Genomic DNA, 16,504 nt, shown 5'->3' with positions numbered 1-16,504 from the left:
GAATGAGGTCTCTTTGAGTCATGGGTCTGGCAGAGTGCCATGAGCTGACCACGCGCGTTCACGTGAGAGTTAGACCTGCGTTCCATCGCATTTCTACAGACAAAATAATTATCCGGTTGGAACATTATTGAAGATTTATGTTAAAAACATCCTAAAGATTGATTTTATACTTCGTTTGACATGTTTCTACGAACTGTAATATGACTTTTCGTCTGAACTTTCGCATGGACTTGCCCCCACGTCGTGAGTTTGGATTGTGTACTGAACGCGTGAACAAAAGGGAGGTATTTGGACATAAATGATGGACTTTATGGAACAAATCAAACATTTATTGTGGAACTGGGATTCCTGGAAGTGCATTCTGATTAAGATCATCAAAGGTAAGTGAATATTTATAATGCTATTCTGACATCTGTTGACTCCACAACATGGCGGATATCTTTATGGGCTTGTTTGCGCTCTGAGCGCTGTACTCAGATTATAGCATGCTGTGCTTTTTCCGTAAAGTTATTTTGAAATCTGACACAGCGGTTGCATTAAGGAGAGGTTTATCTAAAGTTCCATGTATAATACTTTTCTTTTATCAATGTTTATTATGAGTATTTCTGTAAATTGATGTGGCTCTCCGCAAAATCACCAGATGTTTTGGAGGCAAAACATTACTGAACATAACGCGCCAATGTAAACTAAGATTTTTGGATATAAATATGAACTTTATCGAACAAAACATACATGTATTGTGTAACATGAAGTCCTATGAGTGTCATCTGATGAAGATCATCAAAGGTTAGTGATTCATTTCATCTCTATTTCTGCTTTTTGTGACTCCTCTCTTTGGCTGGAAAAATGGCTGTGTTTTTCTGTGAGTAGCTACTGACCTAACATAATCAGATGGTGTGCTTTTGTCGTAAAGCCTTTTTGAAATCGGACACTGTGGTGGGATTAACAACAAGTTTATCTTTAAAATGGTGTAAAATACTTGTATGTCTGAGGAATTTTAATTATGAGATTTCTGTTTTGAATTTGGCGCCCTGCACTTTCACTGGCTGTTGTCATATCGATCCCGTTAACGGGATCACAGCCATAACAAGTTTTAACTTGGGTCAAACGTTTGAGTAGCCTTCCACAAGCATCCCACAATAAGTTGGGTGAATTTTGGCCCATTCCTCCTGACAGAGCTGGAGTAACTGAGTCAGGTTTGAAGGCCTCCGTGCTCGCACACGCTTTTTCAGTTCTGCCCACAAATTTTCTATAGGATCGAGGTCAGGGCTTTGTGATGGCCACTCCAATACCTTGACTTTGTTGTCCTTAAGCCATTTTGTCACAACTTTGGAAGTATGCTTGGGGTCATTGTCCATTTGGAAGACCCATTTGCGACCAAGCTTTAACTTCCTGACTAATGTCTTGAGATGTTGCTTCAATATTTCCACATAATTTCCTCCCTCATGATGCCATCTATTTTGTGAAGTGCACCAGTCCCTCCTGCAGCAAAGCACCCCCACAACATGATGCTGCCACCCCCGTGCTTCACGGTTGGGATGGTGTTCTTTGGCTTGCAAGCATCCCCTTTTTCCTCCAAACATAACGCTGGTCATTATGGCCAAACAGTTCCATTTTTGTTTCATCAGACCAGAGGATATTTCTCCATTTATCTTTCTTTGTCCCCATGTGCAGTTGCAAACCGTAGTCTGGCATTTTTATGGCGGTTTTAGAGCAGTGGCTTCTTCCTTGCTGAGCGGCATTTCGGGTTATGTCGATATAGGACTCGTTTTACTGTGGATATAGACACTTTTGTACCTGTTTCCTCCAGCATCTTCCCAAGGTCCTTTGCTGTTGTTCTGGGATTGATTTGCACTTTTCGCACCAAAGTACGTTCATCTCTAGAAGACAGAACGAGTCTCCTTCCTGAGTGGTATGACGGCTGTGTGGTCCCATGGTGTTTATACTTGCGTACTATTGTTTGTACAGATGAACGTGGTACCTTCAGGCGTTTGGAAATTGCTCCCAAGGATGAACCAGACTTGTGGAGGTCTACATTTGTTTTTCTGAGGTCTTGGATGATTTCTTTTGATTTTCCCATGATGTCAAGCAAAGAGGCACTGAGTTTGAAGGTAGGCCTTGAAATACATCCACAGGTACACCTACAATTGACTCAAATGATGTCAATTAGCCTATCAGAAGCTTCTAAAGCCATGACATCATTTTCTGGAATTTTCCAAGCTGTTTAAAGGCACAGTCAACTTAGTGTATGTAAACTTCTGACCCACTGGAATTGTGATACAGTGAATTATAATTGAAATAATCTGTCTGTAAACAAATTGTTGGAAAAAATACTTGTGTCATGCACAAAGTAGATGCCCTAACCGACTTGCCAAAACTATAGTTTGTTAACAAAAAAAATTGTGGAGTGGTTGAAAAACTAGTTTTAATGACTCCAATGTCTACAACATAAGTGTACGTAAACTTCCGACTTCAACTGTACAGTTGTTAAACTAAGTATAAACTTTTATTAAATAATTTCAAATACTCTATACCTTGGTGCAAAGCCTTATAGTGATAACTACTAGCTAATTTGCAAAGTTACTCTTAAATAGCTATTCTCCCATACTCTGCTAATGAAGTGTTGTTGTTGTCTTCTGATTGGTTCTCGGCCAACAAGAAGCAGGAAGTCAATCATCTTCCTGTCAGTGTTGTTAATTGGAAGTAATTAGGCGAGTAGATTTTATAATGAGATAATAAAAGATGCTAATGATCCACCCTCATATTTACTCATAATACTGAAAGAGGAGAGGAGAAGAGAAGAGAAGAGAAGAGAGGAGAGGAGAGGAGAGGAGAGGAGAGGAGAGGAGAGGAGAGGAGAGGAGAGGAGAGGAGAGGAGAGGAGAAGAGAAGGGAGGAGAGGAGTAGAGAAGGGAGGGGAGGGGAAGAAGGAGAAGAAGAAGGGAGGACAAGGGAGGCCTCACAACAAGCTTACAAAAACTTAAATCACATTGCACATGGACACAATGTGAAGTCTGCCCCCCTCCCCCCTATCTCTGTCCAACTTTTCCCTATCACTCTCTTTCTCTCTATCTCTCTCTCTCTTTCTCTCTCTCTCCACCTTGCCTCCTGCCTCTCCATTGTCCAGGCCTCTCTCCCCCCACCCCCACAGTGCGTTTCTCCAGCTCAGCGCTTCTTCTTGCCACTCCATTGTTCAGGCCATGCAGCACAACAGCCTTGATACTGACAAGGTTGACATCAGAGGAGAGACCTGACACGGGGTGAGTTAGAGCTGCCAGCTGCTAGCTGCTAGCAATCAAGTCTATTTTGAAGTCAGGGACGCAGGGACCCCCAGGGCCAAAGCAGCAACCAGCCCAACCCCTACAGCCCCCACACTACCCCTTTCCCTACAAGTCCCACCGTAGCCCCCACCATCCTCCCCCCCCCCCCCCCCCCCTTGGGCCCACACTATAACCTCCACCACTATCATGGCCCTCACCACCCCTATGGCCCACATTGTAGCTTTCACACTGGCTGCCACCAAAGCCGCCACTCTCTGGCCCTCACTCTACCCCGGCCCCCACCTCATGTAGCCCCCACTTACCCTGTGCCCCACTCTGGCTGGCCCACAAGCCCAGAGCCCCCCACCCCATGAGATACTCTACCCTACTCCTACTACCCTGCACAGCTGTATTGGTTCCAGATGTGCAGCCCAGACCAGTCCAGCAATAACAGCAGTGAAGGGCATTTACCTAGGAGCACCCCGAAAATGATTACAGACTAACTGGTAGCGAAGAGTAGAAAGAAATCCCTGCATGCATCAATGCTTTACCCTAGCCAATACTCTACCCTACCTCTACTACCCTGCACATCAATTCTCTGAGAGAAAGAATGGGGCTGAACCATAGGAGAGGCTATTTCAAAATACTATTGAATTCAACATAGAATGAATAGGATTGCCTCAAACAAATGTCATATTCTCATATTTTATAGCCATCTTGTCCTTGATAGAGCAGCAGCGATATTTTCATCCTATTTCACCCAGTAAATTAAAGAAAAAATAACCAGAATTTGTAATGCCCTTGTAACATTTATTTAACTCGGCAAGTCAGTGCCTTGTTCAGAACGACAGATTCATATTTTTTTAACCTTGTTAGCTCAGGGATTCGATCCAACCTTTCGGTTACTGGCCCAACGCTCTAACCACTAGGCTACCTGCTGTCTCAACGTAAGTTATCCTATTTGTATTGACATGTTGGTTGGGGGTGTGTTTGTCTTCAATGTGTAGGCTACTAAAGACTGAAACCTGACTGACAACCCTGGCGGTGGCTGCTCTTGGTAGACTCTGATGGCATCTTTTGACAGGAAGTAAAAGTCAGTTGATATCATATTTTGGAACAGTACTACTGTTGTTTTGTTTATTTACAGACAAATTGTAGTAATATTTATGAAAAGAAGGCCTTTTCACTATTTAAGAGATCAGCTACTAACCCAACGTTTACCTCGACCAGAGAAGGCCAACATTGCCTTCAGAAAGTATTCATACCTCTTGACTTATTCCACATTTGGTTGTGTTACAGCCTGAATTCTAAATAGATTAACCTTCACAGGCAGCTCACCCGGGCGGTTGAGCTGCCTGTTTAATTTAATTTTAAATGAAATCAAACATATGAATTTTGTTTGGCATATTTTATCGTCTCAACCAATGCCATTTAGTAAAATTATTTATCATATCATTCATTATCGGACTCCTGCATTTTTGTTTAACACACATTCAAATATGGTTGAAAACCAGGAAGTGAAGCAAAACCGAACCTCATTAATCACACATTTTCAGACCTAATTGTGTATAAAATGGGAAATTACAAGCCTGTAAAATGTTGTTGATCTCTAAAACATCCTTTTGGAATTATGAAATTATTCAAATGTTGTTTTATAATTTTAAGAACTCTTGAAACATATTCTCTACTAGGCAGTTGAGTTGCCCATTAAAGGAATGCAATTTTGTCAAAGCTAGCTATTATGGACAATGGGAAAATATGTTACAGGATTTTATTGTCTGTGCAAATAGACAAATATTTTCATTTTCATATCAGTATTTACCGTCTGCCTGTTATCTTCAATATGTTTCACAAAATTATTCATGTCATTTTACAGGTATTATGAGCATATTAACAGTAAACACATTCATTTACATATATTTCAATATTCTTATTTTTTCTCCCCAATTACGATCTCATCACTGCAACTCCCCAATGGGCTCGGGAGGCAAAGGTCAGGTCATGCGTCCTCCGGTTTGACCTGCCAAACGGAACTTCTTAACACATGCCCGCTTAACCCGGAAGCCAGTCGCACCAATGTGTCGGAGGAAACACCATTCAACTGACGACTGAGATCAGCCTGCAAGCATCCGGCCGCCCACCACAAGGAGTCGCTAGAGTGTGATGAGCCAAGTAAAGCTCCCCCGGCCAAACCCTCCCCTAACCTGGGCGACGCTTGGCCAATTGTGCACCGCCCTATGGGACTCCCGATCACGGCCAATTGTGGTTCAGCCTGGGATCAAACCCGGGTCTGTAGTGACATCTCTAGCACTGCGATGCAGAGCCTTAGACGGCTGCGCCACTCGGGAGGCTGAATATACATACTTTGACAAAAATGTATTATATTTTATTCCTATTTGATATCCGTCCTCATTTAACTAGGTCTGTCTTCTATTAAGTAACTGAAGCAGACAATGTTAATTAATATATATATATTTTTTAAATGATTCATAAAGTCTATGCAAATTCCAATACAAAATTAGTTTACCGTAATTGGGCAACTTAACCAGCTGGTTGAGTTGTTTGCAATGAGTTAGCTATCAAATATTAAGTCATTCAAATAAAACATATTCATGTATGGCCTATATTAAGGCTAAATACACATATCTTTCTGTGATTTTTGTTCTGATATTTATTTCTTGCTGTGCCAGTTAAAGGGTTAAATATGTTTGTTCTCACCCATCTACACAATACCCCATAATTACAAAGTGAAAACATGTTTTTAGACATTTTGGCAAATGTATTGAAAATAAAATACAGAAATATCAAATTTACATACAGTAAGCATTCACACCCGAGTCAATACATGTTATAATCAACTTTGGCAGCGATTACAGCTGTGAAGTCTTTCTGGGTAAGTCTTTAAGAGCTTTGCACACTTGGATTGTACAATATTTGGACATTATTCTTTTAAAGATTCTTCAAGCTCGGTTGTTGATCATTGCTAGACAGTCATTTTCAAGTCTTGCCATAGATTTTCAAGACGATTTAAGTCAAAACTGTAACTAGGCCACTCAGGAACATTCAATGTCGTCTTGGTAAGAATCTCCAGTGTATATTTGGCCTTGTGTTTTAGGTTATTGTCCTGCTGAAAGCAGTGCTTGACTTGGACGGAAATAGGTGCCGGTACTCAATTTGGGTGCCGGAACTGTTAATATTTAGGTGCAGGAACTCCACAATAGTTTTGCGCTTATAACAGGAGCTCAAGCAGTAGAACATTTGATTTGCCTGTACTCAGCTCCAGTGAGCTCCTGCCTAAGTCAAGCACTGGCTGAAAGGGGAATATGTCTCCCAGTGTCTGTTGGAAAGCAGACTGAACCAGGTTTCCTCTTGGATTTTGCCTGTGCTTAGCTCTATGCCATGTCTTTTTATCAAAAAGAAAACTTCCTAGTCCTTGCTGATGACAAGCATACCCATAACATGATGCAGCCACCACCATGCTTGAAAATATGAAGAGTGGTACTCAGTGATGTGTTGTGTTGGATTTGCCTCAAACATAACACTTTGTATTCAGGACATAAAGTTATTTTCTTTGCCACATTTTTTGCAGTTTTAAGTTAGCGCCTTATCGCAAACAGGATGCATATTTTAGAATATTTGTATTCTGTACAGGCTTCCTTCTTTTCACTCTGGTATTTAGGTTAGTATTGTGGAGTAACTACAATGTTGTTGATCCATCCTTATTTCTCTCTTATCACAGCCATTAAACTCTATAACTGTTTTAAAATCACCATTGGCCTCATGGTAAAATCCCTGAGCGGTTTCCTTCCTTTCCATCAACTGAGTTTGGAAGGGCGCCTGTATCTTTGTAGTGACTGGGTGTATTGAAACACTATCCACAGTGTAATTAATAACTTCAGCTTGCTCAAGGTGATATTCAATGTCTGCTTTTTATTTTATTTTTACCCATCTACCAATAGGTGCCCTTCTTTCCGATGCATTGGAAACCTCCCTGGTCTCTGTGATTGAATCTGTGTTTGAAATTCACTGCTCGACTGAGGGACCTTACATATAATTGTAAGTATGGGGTACAAAGATGAGATAGTCATTCAAAAAACATGTTAAACACTTTTATTGCACACCGAGTGAGTCCATGCAACGTATTATGTGACTTGTTAAGCACATTATTACTACAATGGAGTTGAAAACGTATTGACTCAAGACATTTCAGCTTTATATTTAGATTAATTTGTAAAAATGTCTAAAAACATAACTCCACTTTTACATTATGGGGTATTGTGTGTAGGCTAGTGACACAAAATCTTAATTTAATCCATTTTAAATCCAGGCTGTAACGCAAACATTTTGGGAAAAAGTCAAGGGGTGTGAATAGTTTCTGAAGGCACTGTAAGTACATTCAGACCATTCCCTAGCATTGGAGCCTGTAGAGGTACAGTATAAGCCTCGGAGAGTAGTACTGCCATCTGTTGGTGAATACGTATAACTACATGCACTGGGAGTAGAGAGGAGGGAAGCAAGCATGGCTGCACTATAATGATGTACAACACACTCACAAACTCACAAACAAACTCAGTATAGTCTCAGCTGCTGGGGCAAGGGGCTCCAAACAATGGGAGAGGGAGAGGAAGGGAGGAGGAAGAGGGGGAGGATGAGGTCGTGTTCATTACGGCATGCAACAGAAAACCTTTTAAAACATTTGGCAATGGAAATTAGTGTTTCTTATTGATTAAGTCCAAGTAGTCTCTCCTGTTTTCTTCCATTTGGAGCCTAATAAATAGGAACCTGGAGTCTTTGTCTGTTTGTAGTATTTCTCATGCTGTAGGCTATACAGCACACACACCGTGAGAGAGGTGGGTAAACCACAGCCATCTGGCTTGACTCATATCCCAATTACAGCTGAGGAGTGTGTGGCCTTCTGCAGTCCTGCGGTATGTGACAGGGACCAGGCCTGACCTCATACAACCCCTAACCCTTGACCTCTGACATCATCACAGGCCCAATCCTGGGGTCACAGAGAGGAGTCTAATGAATGACAGACATAAAAGATTGTCCCAGAGCAGCTGACAGACCACAGGGTGGCCACACATCTCTGGCTTCTCTATTAGTATGCTATGGATTATTTCAAAGGAATTCTAACTACTGATCAGTTGGACATCAACTGTCGAACATCAACTGTGCCAAATAATGTTTGAAGAATACTGCCACATGTAATGCCCCTAGCAAAGATACATGTACATGTAAACTGTAATTGGAGTTTTTAGCAACTTATTCAAGTTAGTTGTAGGCTAGTACATAGTCTAAGGCGCACATGCTGGAGGTGAATGCTGGCCATCTATTCAATTGGACTTTTATTAAATGTTAATGTCTCTCAAGAGAAACTGAAATGACATTTAAATGTTTAAACTAATGCTGGAGGTGAATGCTGGCCATCTATTCAATTGGACTTTTATTAAATGTTAATGTCTCTCAAGAGAAACTGAAATGACATTTAAATGTTTAAACTAGGAGCATTCTAAACCGCAGTGTTGGGTGCTCTCCGGGGGCTTTATTTCTCAACGCCCATTTCTGACTCATTTCTGGCGTAAATGGAGATTCTAGGATTTGCGTGAGCAACAAATTATTAGGATTTACATATGTTTTCATTGATAAATCAGAGCCATACTACAATTTAAAAGTAAATGTTGCCTACAGCCCACACTTCTATACAAAAGACAAATTGTTGTGCAGCATTTTGTTTATCAATACATTATTGTGTTTCTATTTACTGCCTTGGTATAGGCTTTGAGATTGAATAGGCTATGACGTCACGTTCCTATCGCACAGAAATAAGTCTACTGTAGCCTACCCATACTCTCAAATATTTTAAATAGCCTACTGGTCTATTTACTTTCGAGCATGGTTGGCTATTGAATGAACGATGGATATAATTGGTAACCTAATATTTGTTGTGTAGCGGGAATAAACCAGTCATGTCAGAAAAGGAGAGACATGCGCTGCAATATGATTAAAATGTAGGCCTGTATAATACAAGTCAAATAAATAACGGCCTGCTGCTATGCGATCTCCTTACCAAACGCAAATGCATCTGTTTTATCATTAGGCCTAGGCCTAACTATACATGCTTACAATACAGTTGATCAACCACTAGAAGTTGTGCATTTGCATTGTCTGATATTTGCTTGGAGATACATATACTTTCCCGTCAATTTCGAAATGGATAAATACCTACCTTTGCAGGAAAAATGGCGCACTCAAGGTTTAGTCTTTTTTTGTGCGCACGCACCTTAGATAAATGAGGCCCATGCTCCTTCACACTCCCTGACACTGATGGAATATGTTAGCATTGAAATGCAAAGAAAGAACACTTCATATCTTTTCCATAATGGCTTCTGTGACAGCATAGGCAACGTAATTGTGGGCTGGCTATCTCTTCTATGAGTGTATTTCTTACAAGTCTAAGCAGTTGGGGGGGGGGGGGGTTCTAGGATGACACGTGGAATTGTTTCAATATGGTGGTAGGATGGATCATTTAGCTATTTGATTTATAATTTTAGGAACCCTTTAGATATAATTTTTGTCCTTCATAAAATATAGAATTTCGTCTTTACTACTTTAGACCAGAGAAACACATTGAATAACACATTCATAAATGGCAAAAAAAAGGCAATCATAAAATGAAAATCACAAGAAACAAGGTTTTATAAGAATGCTCAGGAAAAATATATACAGTTGAAGTCGGAAGTTTACATACTCTAAGGTTGGAGTCACTAAAACTCGTTTTTCAACCACTCCACAAATGTCTTGTTATCAAACTATAGTTTTGGCAAGTAGGTTAGGACATCTACTTTGTGCATAACACAAGCTCTTAAAGACTTACCCAGAAAGACTTCACAGCTGTAATTTTTCCAACAGTATTTTCAGACTTAACTTATAATTCACTGTATCACAATTCCAGTGGGTCAGAAGTTTACATACACTAAGTTGACTGTGCATTTAAACAACTTGTACAATTCCAGAAAATTATGTCATGGCTTTAGAAACTTCTGATAGGCTAATTGACATAATTTGAGTCAATTGTAGGTGTACCTGTGGATGTATTTCAAGGCCTACCTTCATACTCAGTGCCTCTTTGCTTGACATCATGGGAAAATAAAAAGAAATCAGCCAAGACATCAGAAAAAAAATTGTAGACCTCCACCAGTCTGGTTCATCCTTGAGAGCAATTTCCAAATGCCTGAAGGTACCACGTTCACAATAGTACGCAAGTATAAACACCATGGGACCACGCATCTGTCATACCGCTCAGGAAGGAGACGCGTTCTGTCTCCTAGAGATGAACGTACTTTGGTGCGAAAAGTGCAAATCAATCCCAGAACAACAGCAAAGGACCTTGTGAAGATGCTGGAGGAAATGGGTACAAAAGTATCTAGATCCACAGTAAAACGAGTCCTATATCGACATAACCTGAAAGGCCGCTCAGCAAGGAAGAAGCCACTGCTCCAAAACCGCCATAAAAAAGCCAGACTACGGTTTGCAACTGCACATGGGGACAAAGATTGTACGTTTTGGAGAAATGTCCTCTGGTCAGATGAAACAAAAATAGAACTGTTTGGCCATACTGACCATCGTTATGTTTGGAAGAAAAAGGGGGAGGCTTGCAAGCCAAAGAACACCATCCCAACGTGAAGCATGGAGGTGGCAGCATCATGTTGTGGGGGTGCTTTGCTGCAGGAGGGACTGGCGCACTTCACAAAATAGATGGCATCATGAGAAGGAAAATGATGTGGATATATTAAAGCAACATCTCAAGACATCAGTCAGGAACTTAAAGCTTGGTCGCAAATGGGTCTTCCAAATGGACAATGACCCCAAACATACTTCCAAAGTTGTGGCAAAATGGCTTAAGAACAACAAAGTCAAGGTATTGGAGTGGCCATCACGAAGCCCTGACCTCAACCCTGTAGAAAATTTGTAGGCAGAACTGAAAAAGCGTGTGCGAGCAAGGAGGCCTACAAACCTGACTCAGTTACACCAGCTCTGTCAGGAGGAATGGGACAAAATTCACCCAACTTATTGTGGGAAGCTTGTGGAAGGCTACCCGAAATGTTTGACCCAAGTTAAACAATTTAAAGGCAATGCTACCAAATAGTAATTGATTGTATGTAAACTTCTGACCCACTGGGAATCTGATGAAAGAAATAAAAGCTGAAATAAATCATTCTCTCTACTATTATTCTGACATTTCACATTTTTTAAATAAAGTGGTGATCCTAACTGACCTAAAACAGGGAATTTTTACTTGGATTAAATGTCAGTAATTGTGAAAAACGGAGTTTAAATGTATTTGGCTAAGGTGTATGTAAACTTCCGACTTCAACTGTATATATTTTTTTTTACACATATTTAACCCCTTTTTTGGGTAGAAAACTACTTTCATACTTCCATTATAATTTGTTTTACCTGTACTGGTTATCTTTAGATGAGTCCCATGTGTGGGGGTCATAGAGCAAAACGGAGAACACCTTCATTTTCGTGAGAATCTCCCATTTGCACGGTGTCACACTGTTCGGACGCTACACACGTTTATTTTGAGGAGACCGATTTTCGGGATGTCTCATGGTCTGACATCGGCGGATGCGGTGGTTTGAGATGCACCCAATGCAAAACATCAAACAGATATCTCAGATATCTCTAGCTTGAACTGATGGATGTTGATGGGGATTTTTGTATTATGCTATTTAGATTTATTGACACACTGGTGTGCCAATCAACTCTAGGGGGGTTATCAGTAGTTAGTAGACACACTGAATACAACATCTACTGTCCTGGAGTATGTCTAGTCTGAACAGGTATATAGCCAAGGTTGGTGATTTACTGCCACCTACAGTTATGGAATGTTTGGTCAGGAGTATAATTCGTTTGCTGACACCTTCTGCTGACCTGGATGGAATTATTTGATCCTTCCTTAACCCATAGTAAGTCCCACACAGTTGACGTTGAACAAAGTCCTCATGACGCTGCCCTTTTTAAAACAGGCTTTGCGTCAAGTGTGTCCTCTATCCATCTTTATGTATGTAAGCCATCAGACACTTCCTGCCCTGTTCACACCTGCTGTATGAGAGAGTCGTGACTGATGGAAGACTCTGACCCTTGACCTGTATGGAGAGGTCACCTCAAACCGTTTCTAATAACTTAATAACTTCCACCATAATGAGAGGGGGGGATAGGAAGAGACAGACAGAGAGAGACAGAGAGAGAGGGAGAGTCTTTGCACCATGTGGGCCATCATAATGAGAGAGAAAGGGAGAGAAAGAGAGAGAGAGTCTTCAGAGAGTGTTGTGGACCCAACAGTGTGGGAGGAGGTGACCTAGCTGTCACAGAAAGGTATCCTTATTAAGTGACAGGGATGATGACAGCTCTCCAGTGGTTTGTGAGAAGAAGCCCTCTCTCTCAAAGTGTCTTCAGTCTACAGTAGTGTGTGCAGTGTACCCCTCTCTCTCAGATATTGTTTTAGGTAGATTGTTGGCTACAATAGACTTCAGCTCCCAGCGGTTCCTCTTGCATGCCACAAGCAACGTAGGCTGGAGGAAGACTTCCAAGGACCAGCGTCAAAACTCTGCTGCCGCACATTCTAAAGGTCAGTTTTAAAACTCTTCCATTGACTGCATGTTTGTTTGACCGACTGGGTTTGAATTTGGGTCGTCTGCGAGCCACAAGACCACTGTGTTAGCCTGCTGAGATAAAGCCTACACGCATTAGCTTGGGGAGCCAACACAAGTCATCAGGACTCAGGCAAGGTACATGTGCTTTGCTCATGCTTGTCTCCCTGTTTCTCCAGTGTGGGGACCTGACCAGACCAGACCCAGATTCAGGGATGTGTGGTGCAGTGTGGTGTCTCCTGCTGCTCTGTCCTGGTACTGATGAGATGGTGGAGGACAAAGCCTTAGCCAACCAGTCAAGATAACACTTTAGGCTACTCTCAATGCTTATCTACCGGTAGTTAGTTATCTTTGTTGAGCCATGAAGTTGAAATGACTGAATAATACATTCTTCAAGGTTTATCCAGTCAGTCCAGGGTGTAAATTGAAATTCCAATATTGAAATATCCTAATTTTAAAAGTATGCTGTTTTAAAATCTACAAAATGGACTCTATTCAAGTAGTTATTAACATGCAAATCATAAGGAGAATAAATTGTTGCCCCTCATCGTTCCTTGTCTCTCCAAGGTGCCATTCATATGAGCTGGAGAGAGGACAGAATGGCATCACCAGCTTCAAAGGGCATTCAGACGGAACGTTCATCAATGACTGCACCCACTCCCTGGATGAGATCAAGGCTAAAGAATGTATACAGTGGCTGGCCAGCACCAAACGAGAGAGGTAATGGCACTGACATTTTGTCTAGTAGCACACCACAGATAGACATTCCAGTCAGGATCAGGGTATTGTAAAGCAGGCAGGCCATTGATGATGTGAATGACCTTATACACTTTCACACCACTGAGACAAGCAGAACCGAGCCAAACTGTACTGCACTGATCTGTCTACGCATCCACCATAGTTGTTGGAGCATTCTAGACGTGTTCTAGGACCATGTGAAAATATCTTATGTCTGAGCCAGCCCAATACGTTTCAGTTAGGGAGTCAGCGCAAACGTGGGGAAAGGAGGTAACACTTCATTTTAAGGGGTCCTTATTACATAAGTAATTACACTGTAACGAGTATTGTAACTAATTGTAAAAATTCATAGTTACACTGTAATAACATGTTGTCACTGCAGTCTGTAATTACAGGGGTGTAACAACGAATCCGTGTTACCATGCCTGTAACAAATGTTAAAGCTTCCATTAGCATCCCATTGCACCATGTTTCAGCCTGCACAAACCATGTGATAAGTGTTAGCCAATTGAAAACCCACCACCTCAATGACACAACTCTTGCAATAAATGGCCCTGGAGTCTGATGCCCAGGCCCACTGGCAAAAATGGGTTCACAAATGGTTTGCATTAAAAATACTTTAAATTGTTAAACCATTTAATGGTGTATTTAACAATGGGTCAATTACTTTAACCATCAATTACATTTTTTTAGACACACTAATTAAAAATGATGATGAAAATCATTTGTGCTTCCCAAATTATAAGCCTATTAACTAAGCTTGATTGAATAATGATTTATAAATGCACTTAAAATGGTCATAAGACAAACCCATCATAATACAAATGGTCATAAGACATGTAACCTTGCAAGCGTTTCATTGTTGAGGAATATTCTCACTTTGGATGGGATGTATTTGTGCAATTATTTATCTATCCCAGGAATTAAGGCATCATCTCAAGGTTTACATACAGATTTGCTGCTCGTTCCCGACTGTAGGCTATTCATTATTATTTGGCTACAATCCACAATAATCTATTGATCCTCTGCAGCTAAATTATAGGCCATCTCGTGGTCTAGGAGGCTATAATGAATTATTTAATTTCTTTATAAACAAACAGCAGTAATTTTGGCTAATTTATTTCAATGTATCAGGTGTGCTCCAGCTCCTCCAAAACCCTTCGCGCGGCTATGATACTCCAAAGAACTAAATGATGAAGTCCAACGCTGGAGAGATGAGTTGCAGGCTCATGTCTATCAGAGCAGAGAGGGAGAGAGATCATAGAAAGTGAATCTCATTGAAGTTATGTGAGCGATACAGACGCGCTTCTCACACAGCCATCGCCACCCCTTGGTCTCACACATACAGTCGGTTACAATGTTGCGCAAACCATAAACCCGGGCCGGCCCCACCCAAATCAACACTTAGAATATAGGCCCGGGCTGAAAATCAACTTTTTCACATTACGTTTTTTTGTGGGGAGAGGAGAATTAAGGAAGAAGCAACTCGAATGAACTTTGATCGTTTTTATTAGAATTTTTACTTTGCAAAATAATTTTTCATGCCATGAAAGTTACCGGATGCGGCCATATAGGTTCCGGAACAAAGTAGTCCAAAACGGAGAGGTGCCGGATCTTGTTCCTGCAGGATCTGGCTCAAATTAACCACTGCGTTATGGGTTTATCCTCTCACTTGGATGGTAAGGAGGTTTAGGTTGTTATAATGGGTAATGTACACATTAATTAAATGTTATTTTATTATTATAATCTGGTATGACCCCCATGCACTCTAAAAAAAACTAGGGGTTCAACAAGGGTTATTCTAAGATCCTCAAAGTTCTTAGAAGAACCTTAGGGTTCTTGGCACTGAAAATGGCCCCCAAAAGGTTCTTCCAAGAACCCCATAGGGAGGTGGGGTTCATAGAGGAACCTGCTTAGTTGGTGGGGGTTCTTGCAGGAACCTAGCTGCCCAACTGAAACATTTGGATTTGAAAGAACAGCAGGTGCAGGCACTTAGCTGAAAAATGTAAAGATCTCCTCAATTTAAGGTAAAGTTTGTCCCTTGTATGATCTAAATAGATATTGTTTTATGATGATACCATCTATCTTTTCATATTTGTGCAAATCTTTCTAAAACAGAAAATGGATACAATTCAATGGATATCAATCAACAAAGAGGTAAGAATTTGTAGGCTATAAGAATATGTTGAAGGCTAGCTGTATTGCGTGCAGATGATAGAACTGCTCACTTTTGTGTCTGTAGGTATACAGACAAGGAGGCATACAAAGGTATGTCAATTGGTATTGGGGATACCTAGTCAGTTGTACAAGGTGTGTATGAAAACCATTATCAAAACCATGGTATGAATTCTCTTGTGTGAATGTTTTGTTAATCATCTGTAATTACTGTTTTTGGGATTCACAGACTTCTCCCTTCCTACACCTGGTGATCAGGAAACCCGTTCGATCACCATGCACTGCAAAATCATTTTGGCATGGATACGGAGAACATCAACACATTAACATCAACACGCCAGAGGATATACCCATTGGACTTGGGGCTGCTTTACACTAAAATCGTAATAAACACTGAGAACTAAAATAGTGTGTTATTGTTGTTATGCGTAAAAATAATAGGGGAGGGGGGGTAGCTCAAATATTTACCACAAAAGTTTCTTTGAGGATCCATTAAAAGGGGTTCTTTAAAGAACCCTTTTAAAGGGTTCTTTGATGAACTTATTGGGGTTCCCTCACAGTTTCAATTTGAAGAACCCCTAAAGGATACTCCAGGAACCTTTTCTTTTTAGAGTGTATGGTAGACCCAAGTCAGTGAGGTTGACCTATATCTGCTCTTTTCTGTACACTCAA

At 40.9% G+C, this 16,504-nt stretch overlaps 1 long non-coding RNA gene across 1 annotated transcript; it reads left to right on the top strand.

Moving 5' to 3' along the window:
* The first annotated feature begins 15,127 nt into the window (after positions 1 to 15,127).
* Positions 15,128 to 16,238, top strand: LOC139542166 (uncharacterized). The gene is made up of 4 exons (XR_011668477.1): positions 15,128 to 15,336; positions 15,776 to 15,814; positions 15,900 to 15,967; positions 16,062 to 16,238. It is a non-coding gene; the product is annotated as an uncharacterized lncRNA (long non-coding RNA).
* Positions 16,239 to 16,504: the final 266 nt, after the last annotated feature.

The sequence above is a fragment of the Salvelinus alpinus genome, chromosome 17 (assembly GCF_045679555.1).
Source record: "Salvelinus alpinus chromosome 17, SLU_Salpinus.1, whole genome shotgun sequence".
Lineage (NCBI taxonomy): Eukaryota > Metazoa > Chordata > Actinopteri > Salmoniformes > Salmonidae > Salvelinus > Salvelinus alpinus.
Note: the sequence above shows the minus strand (reverse complement) of the source record. Positions and strands in the feature narration are given on the sequence as shown.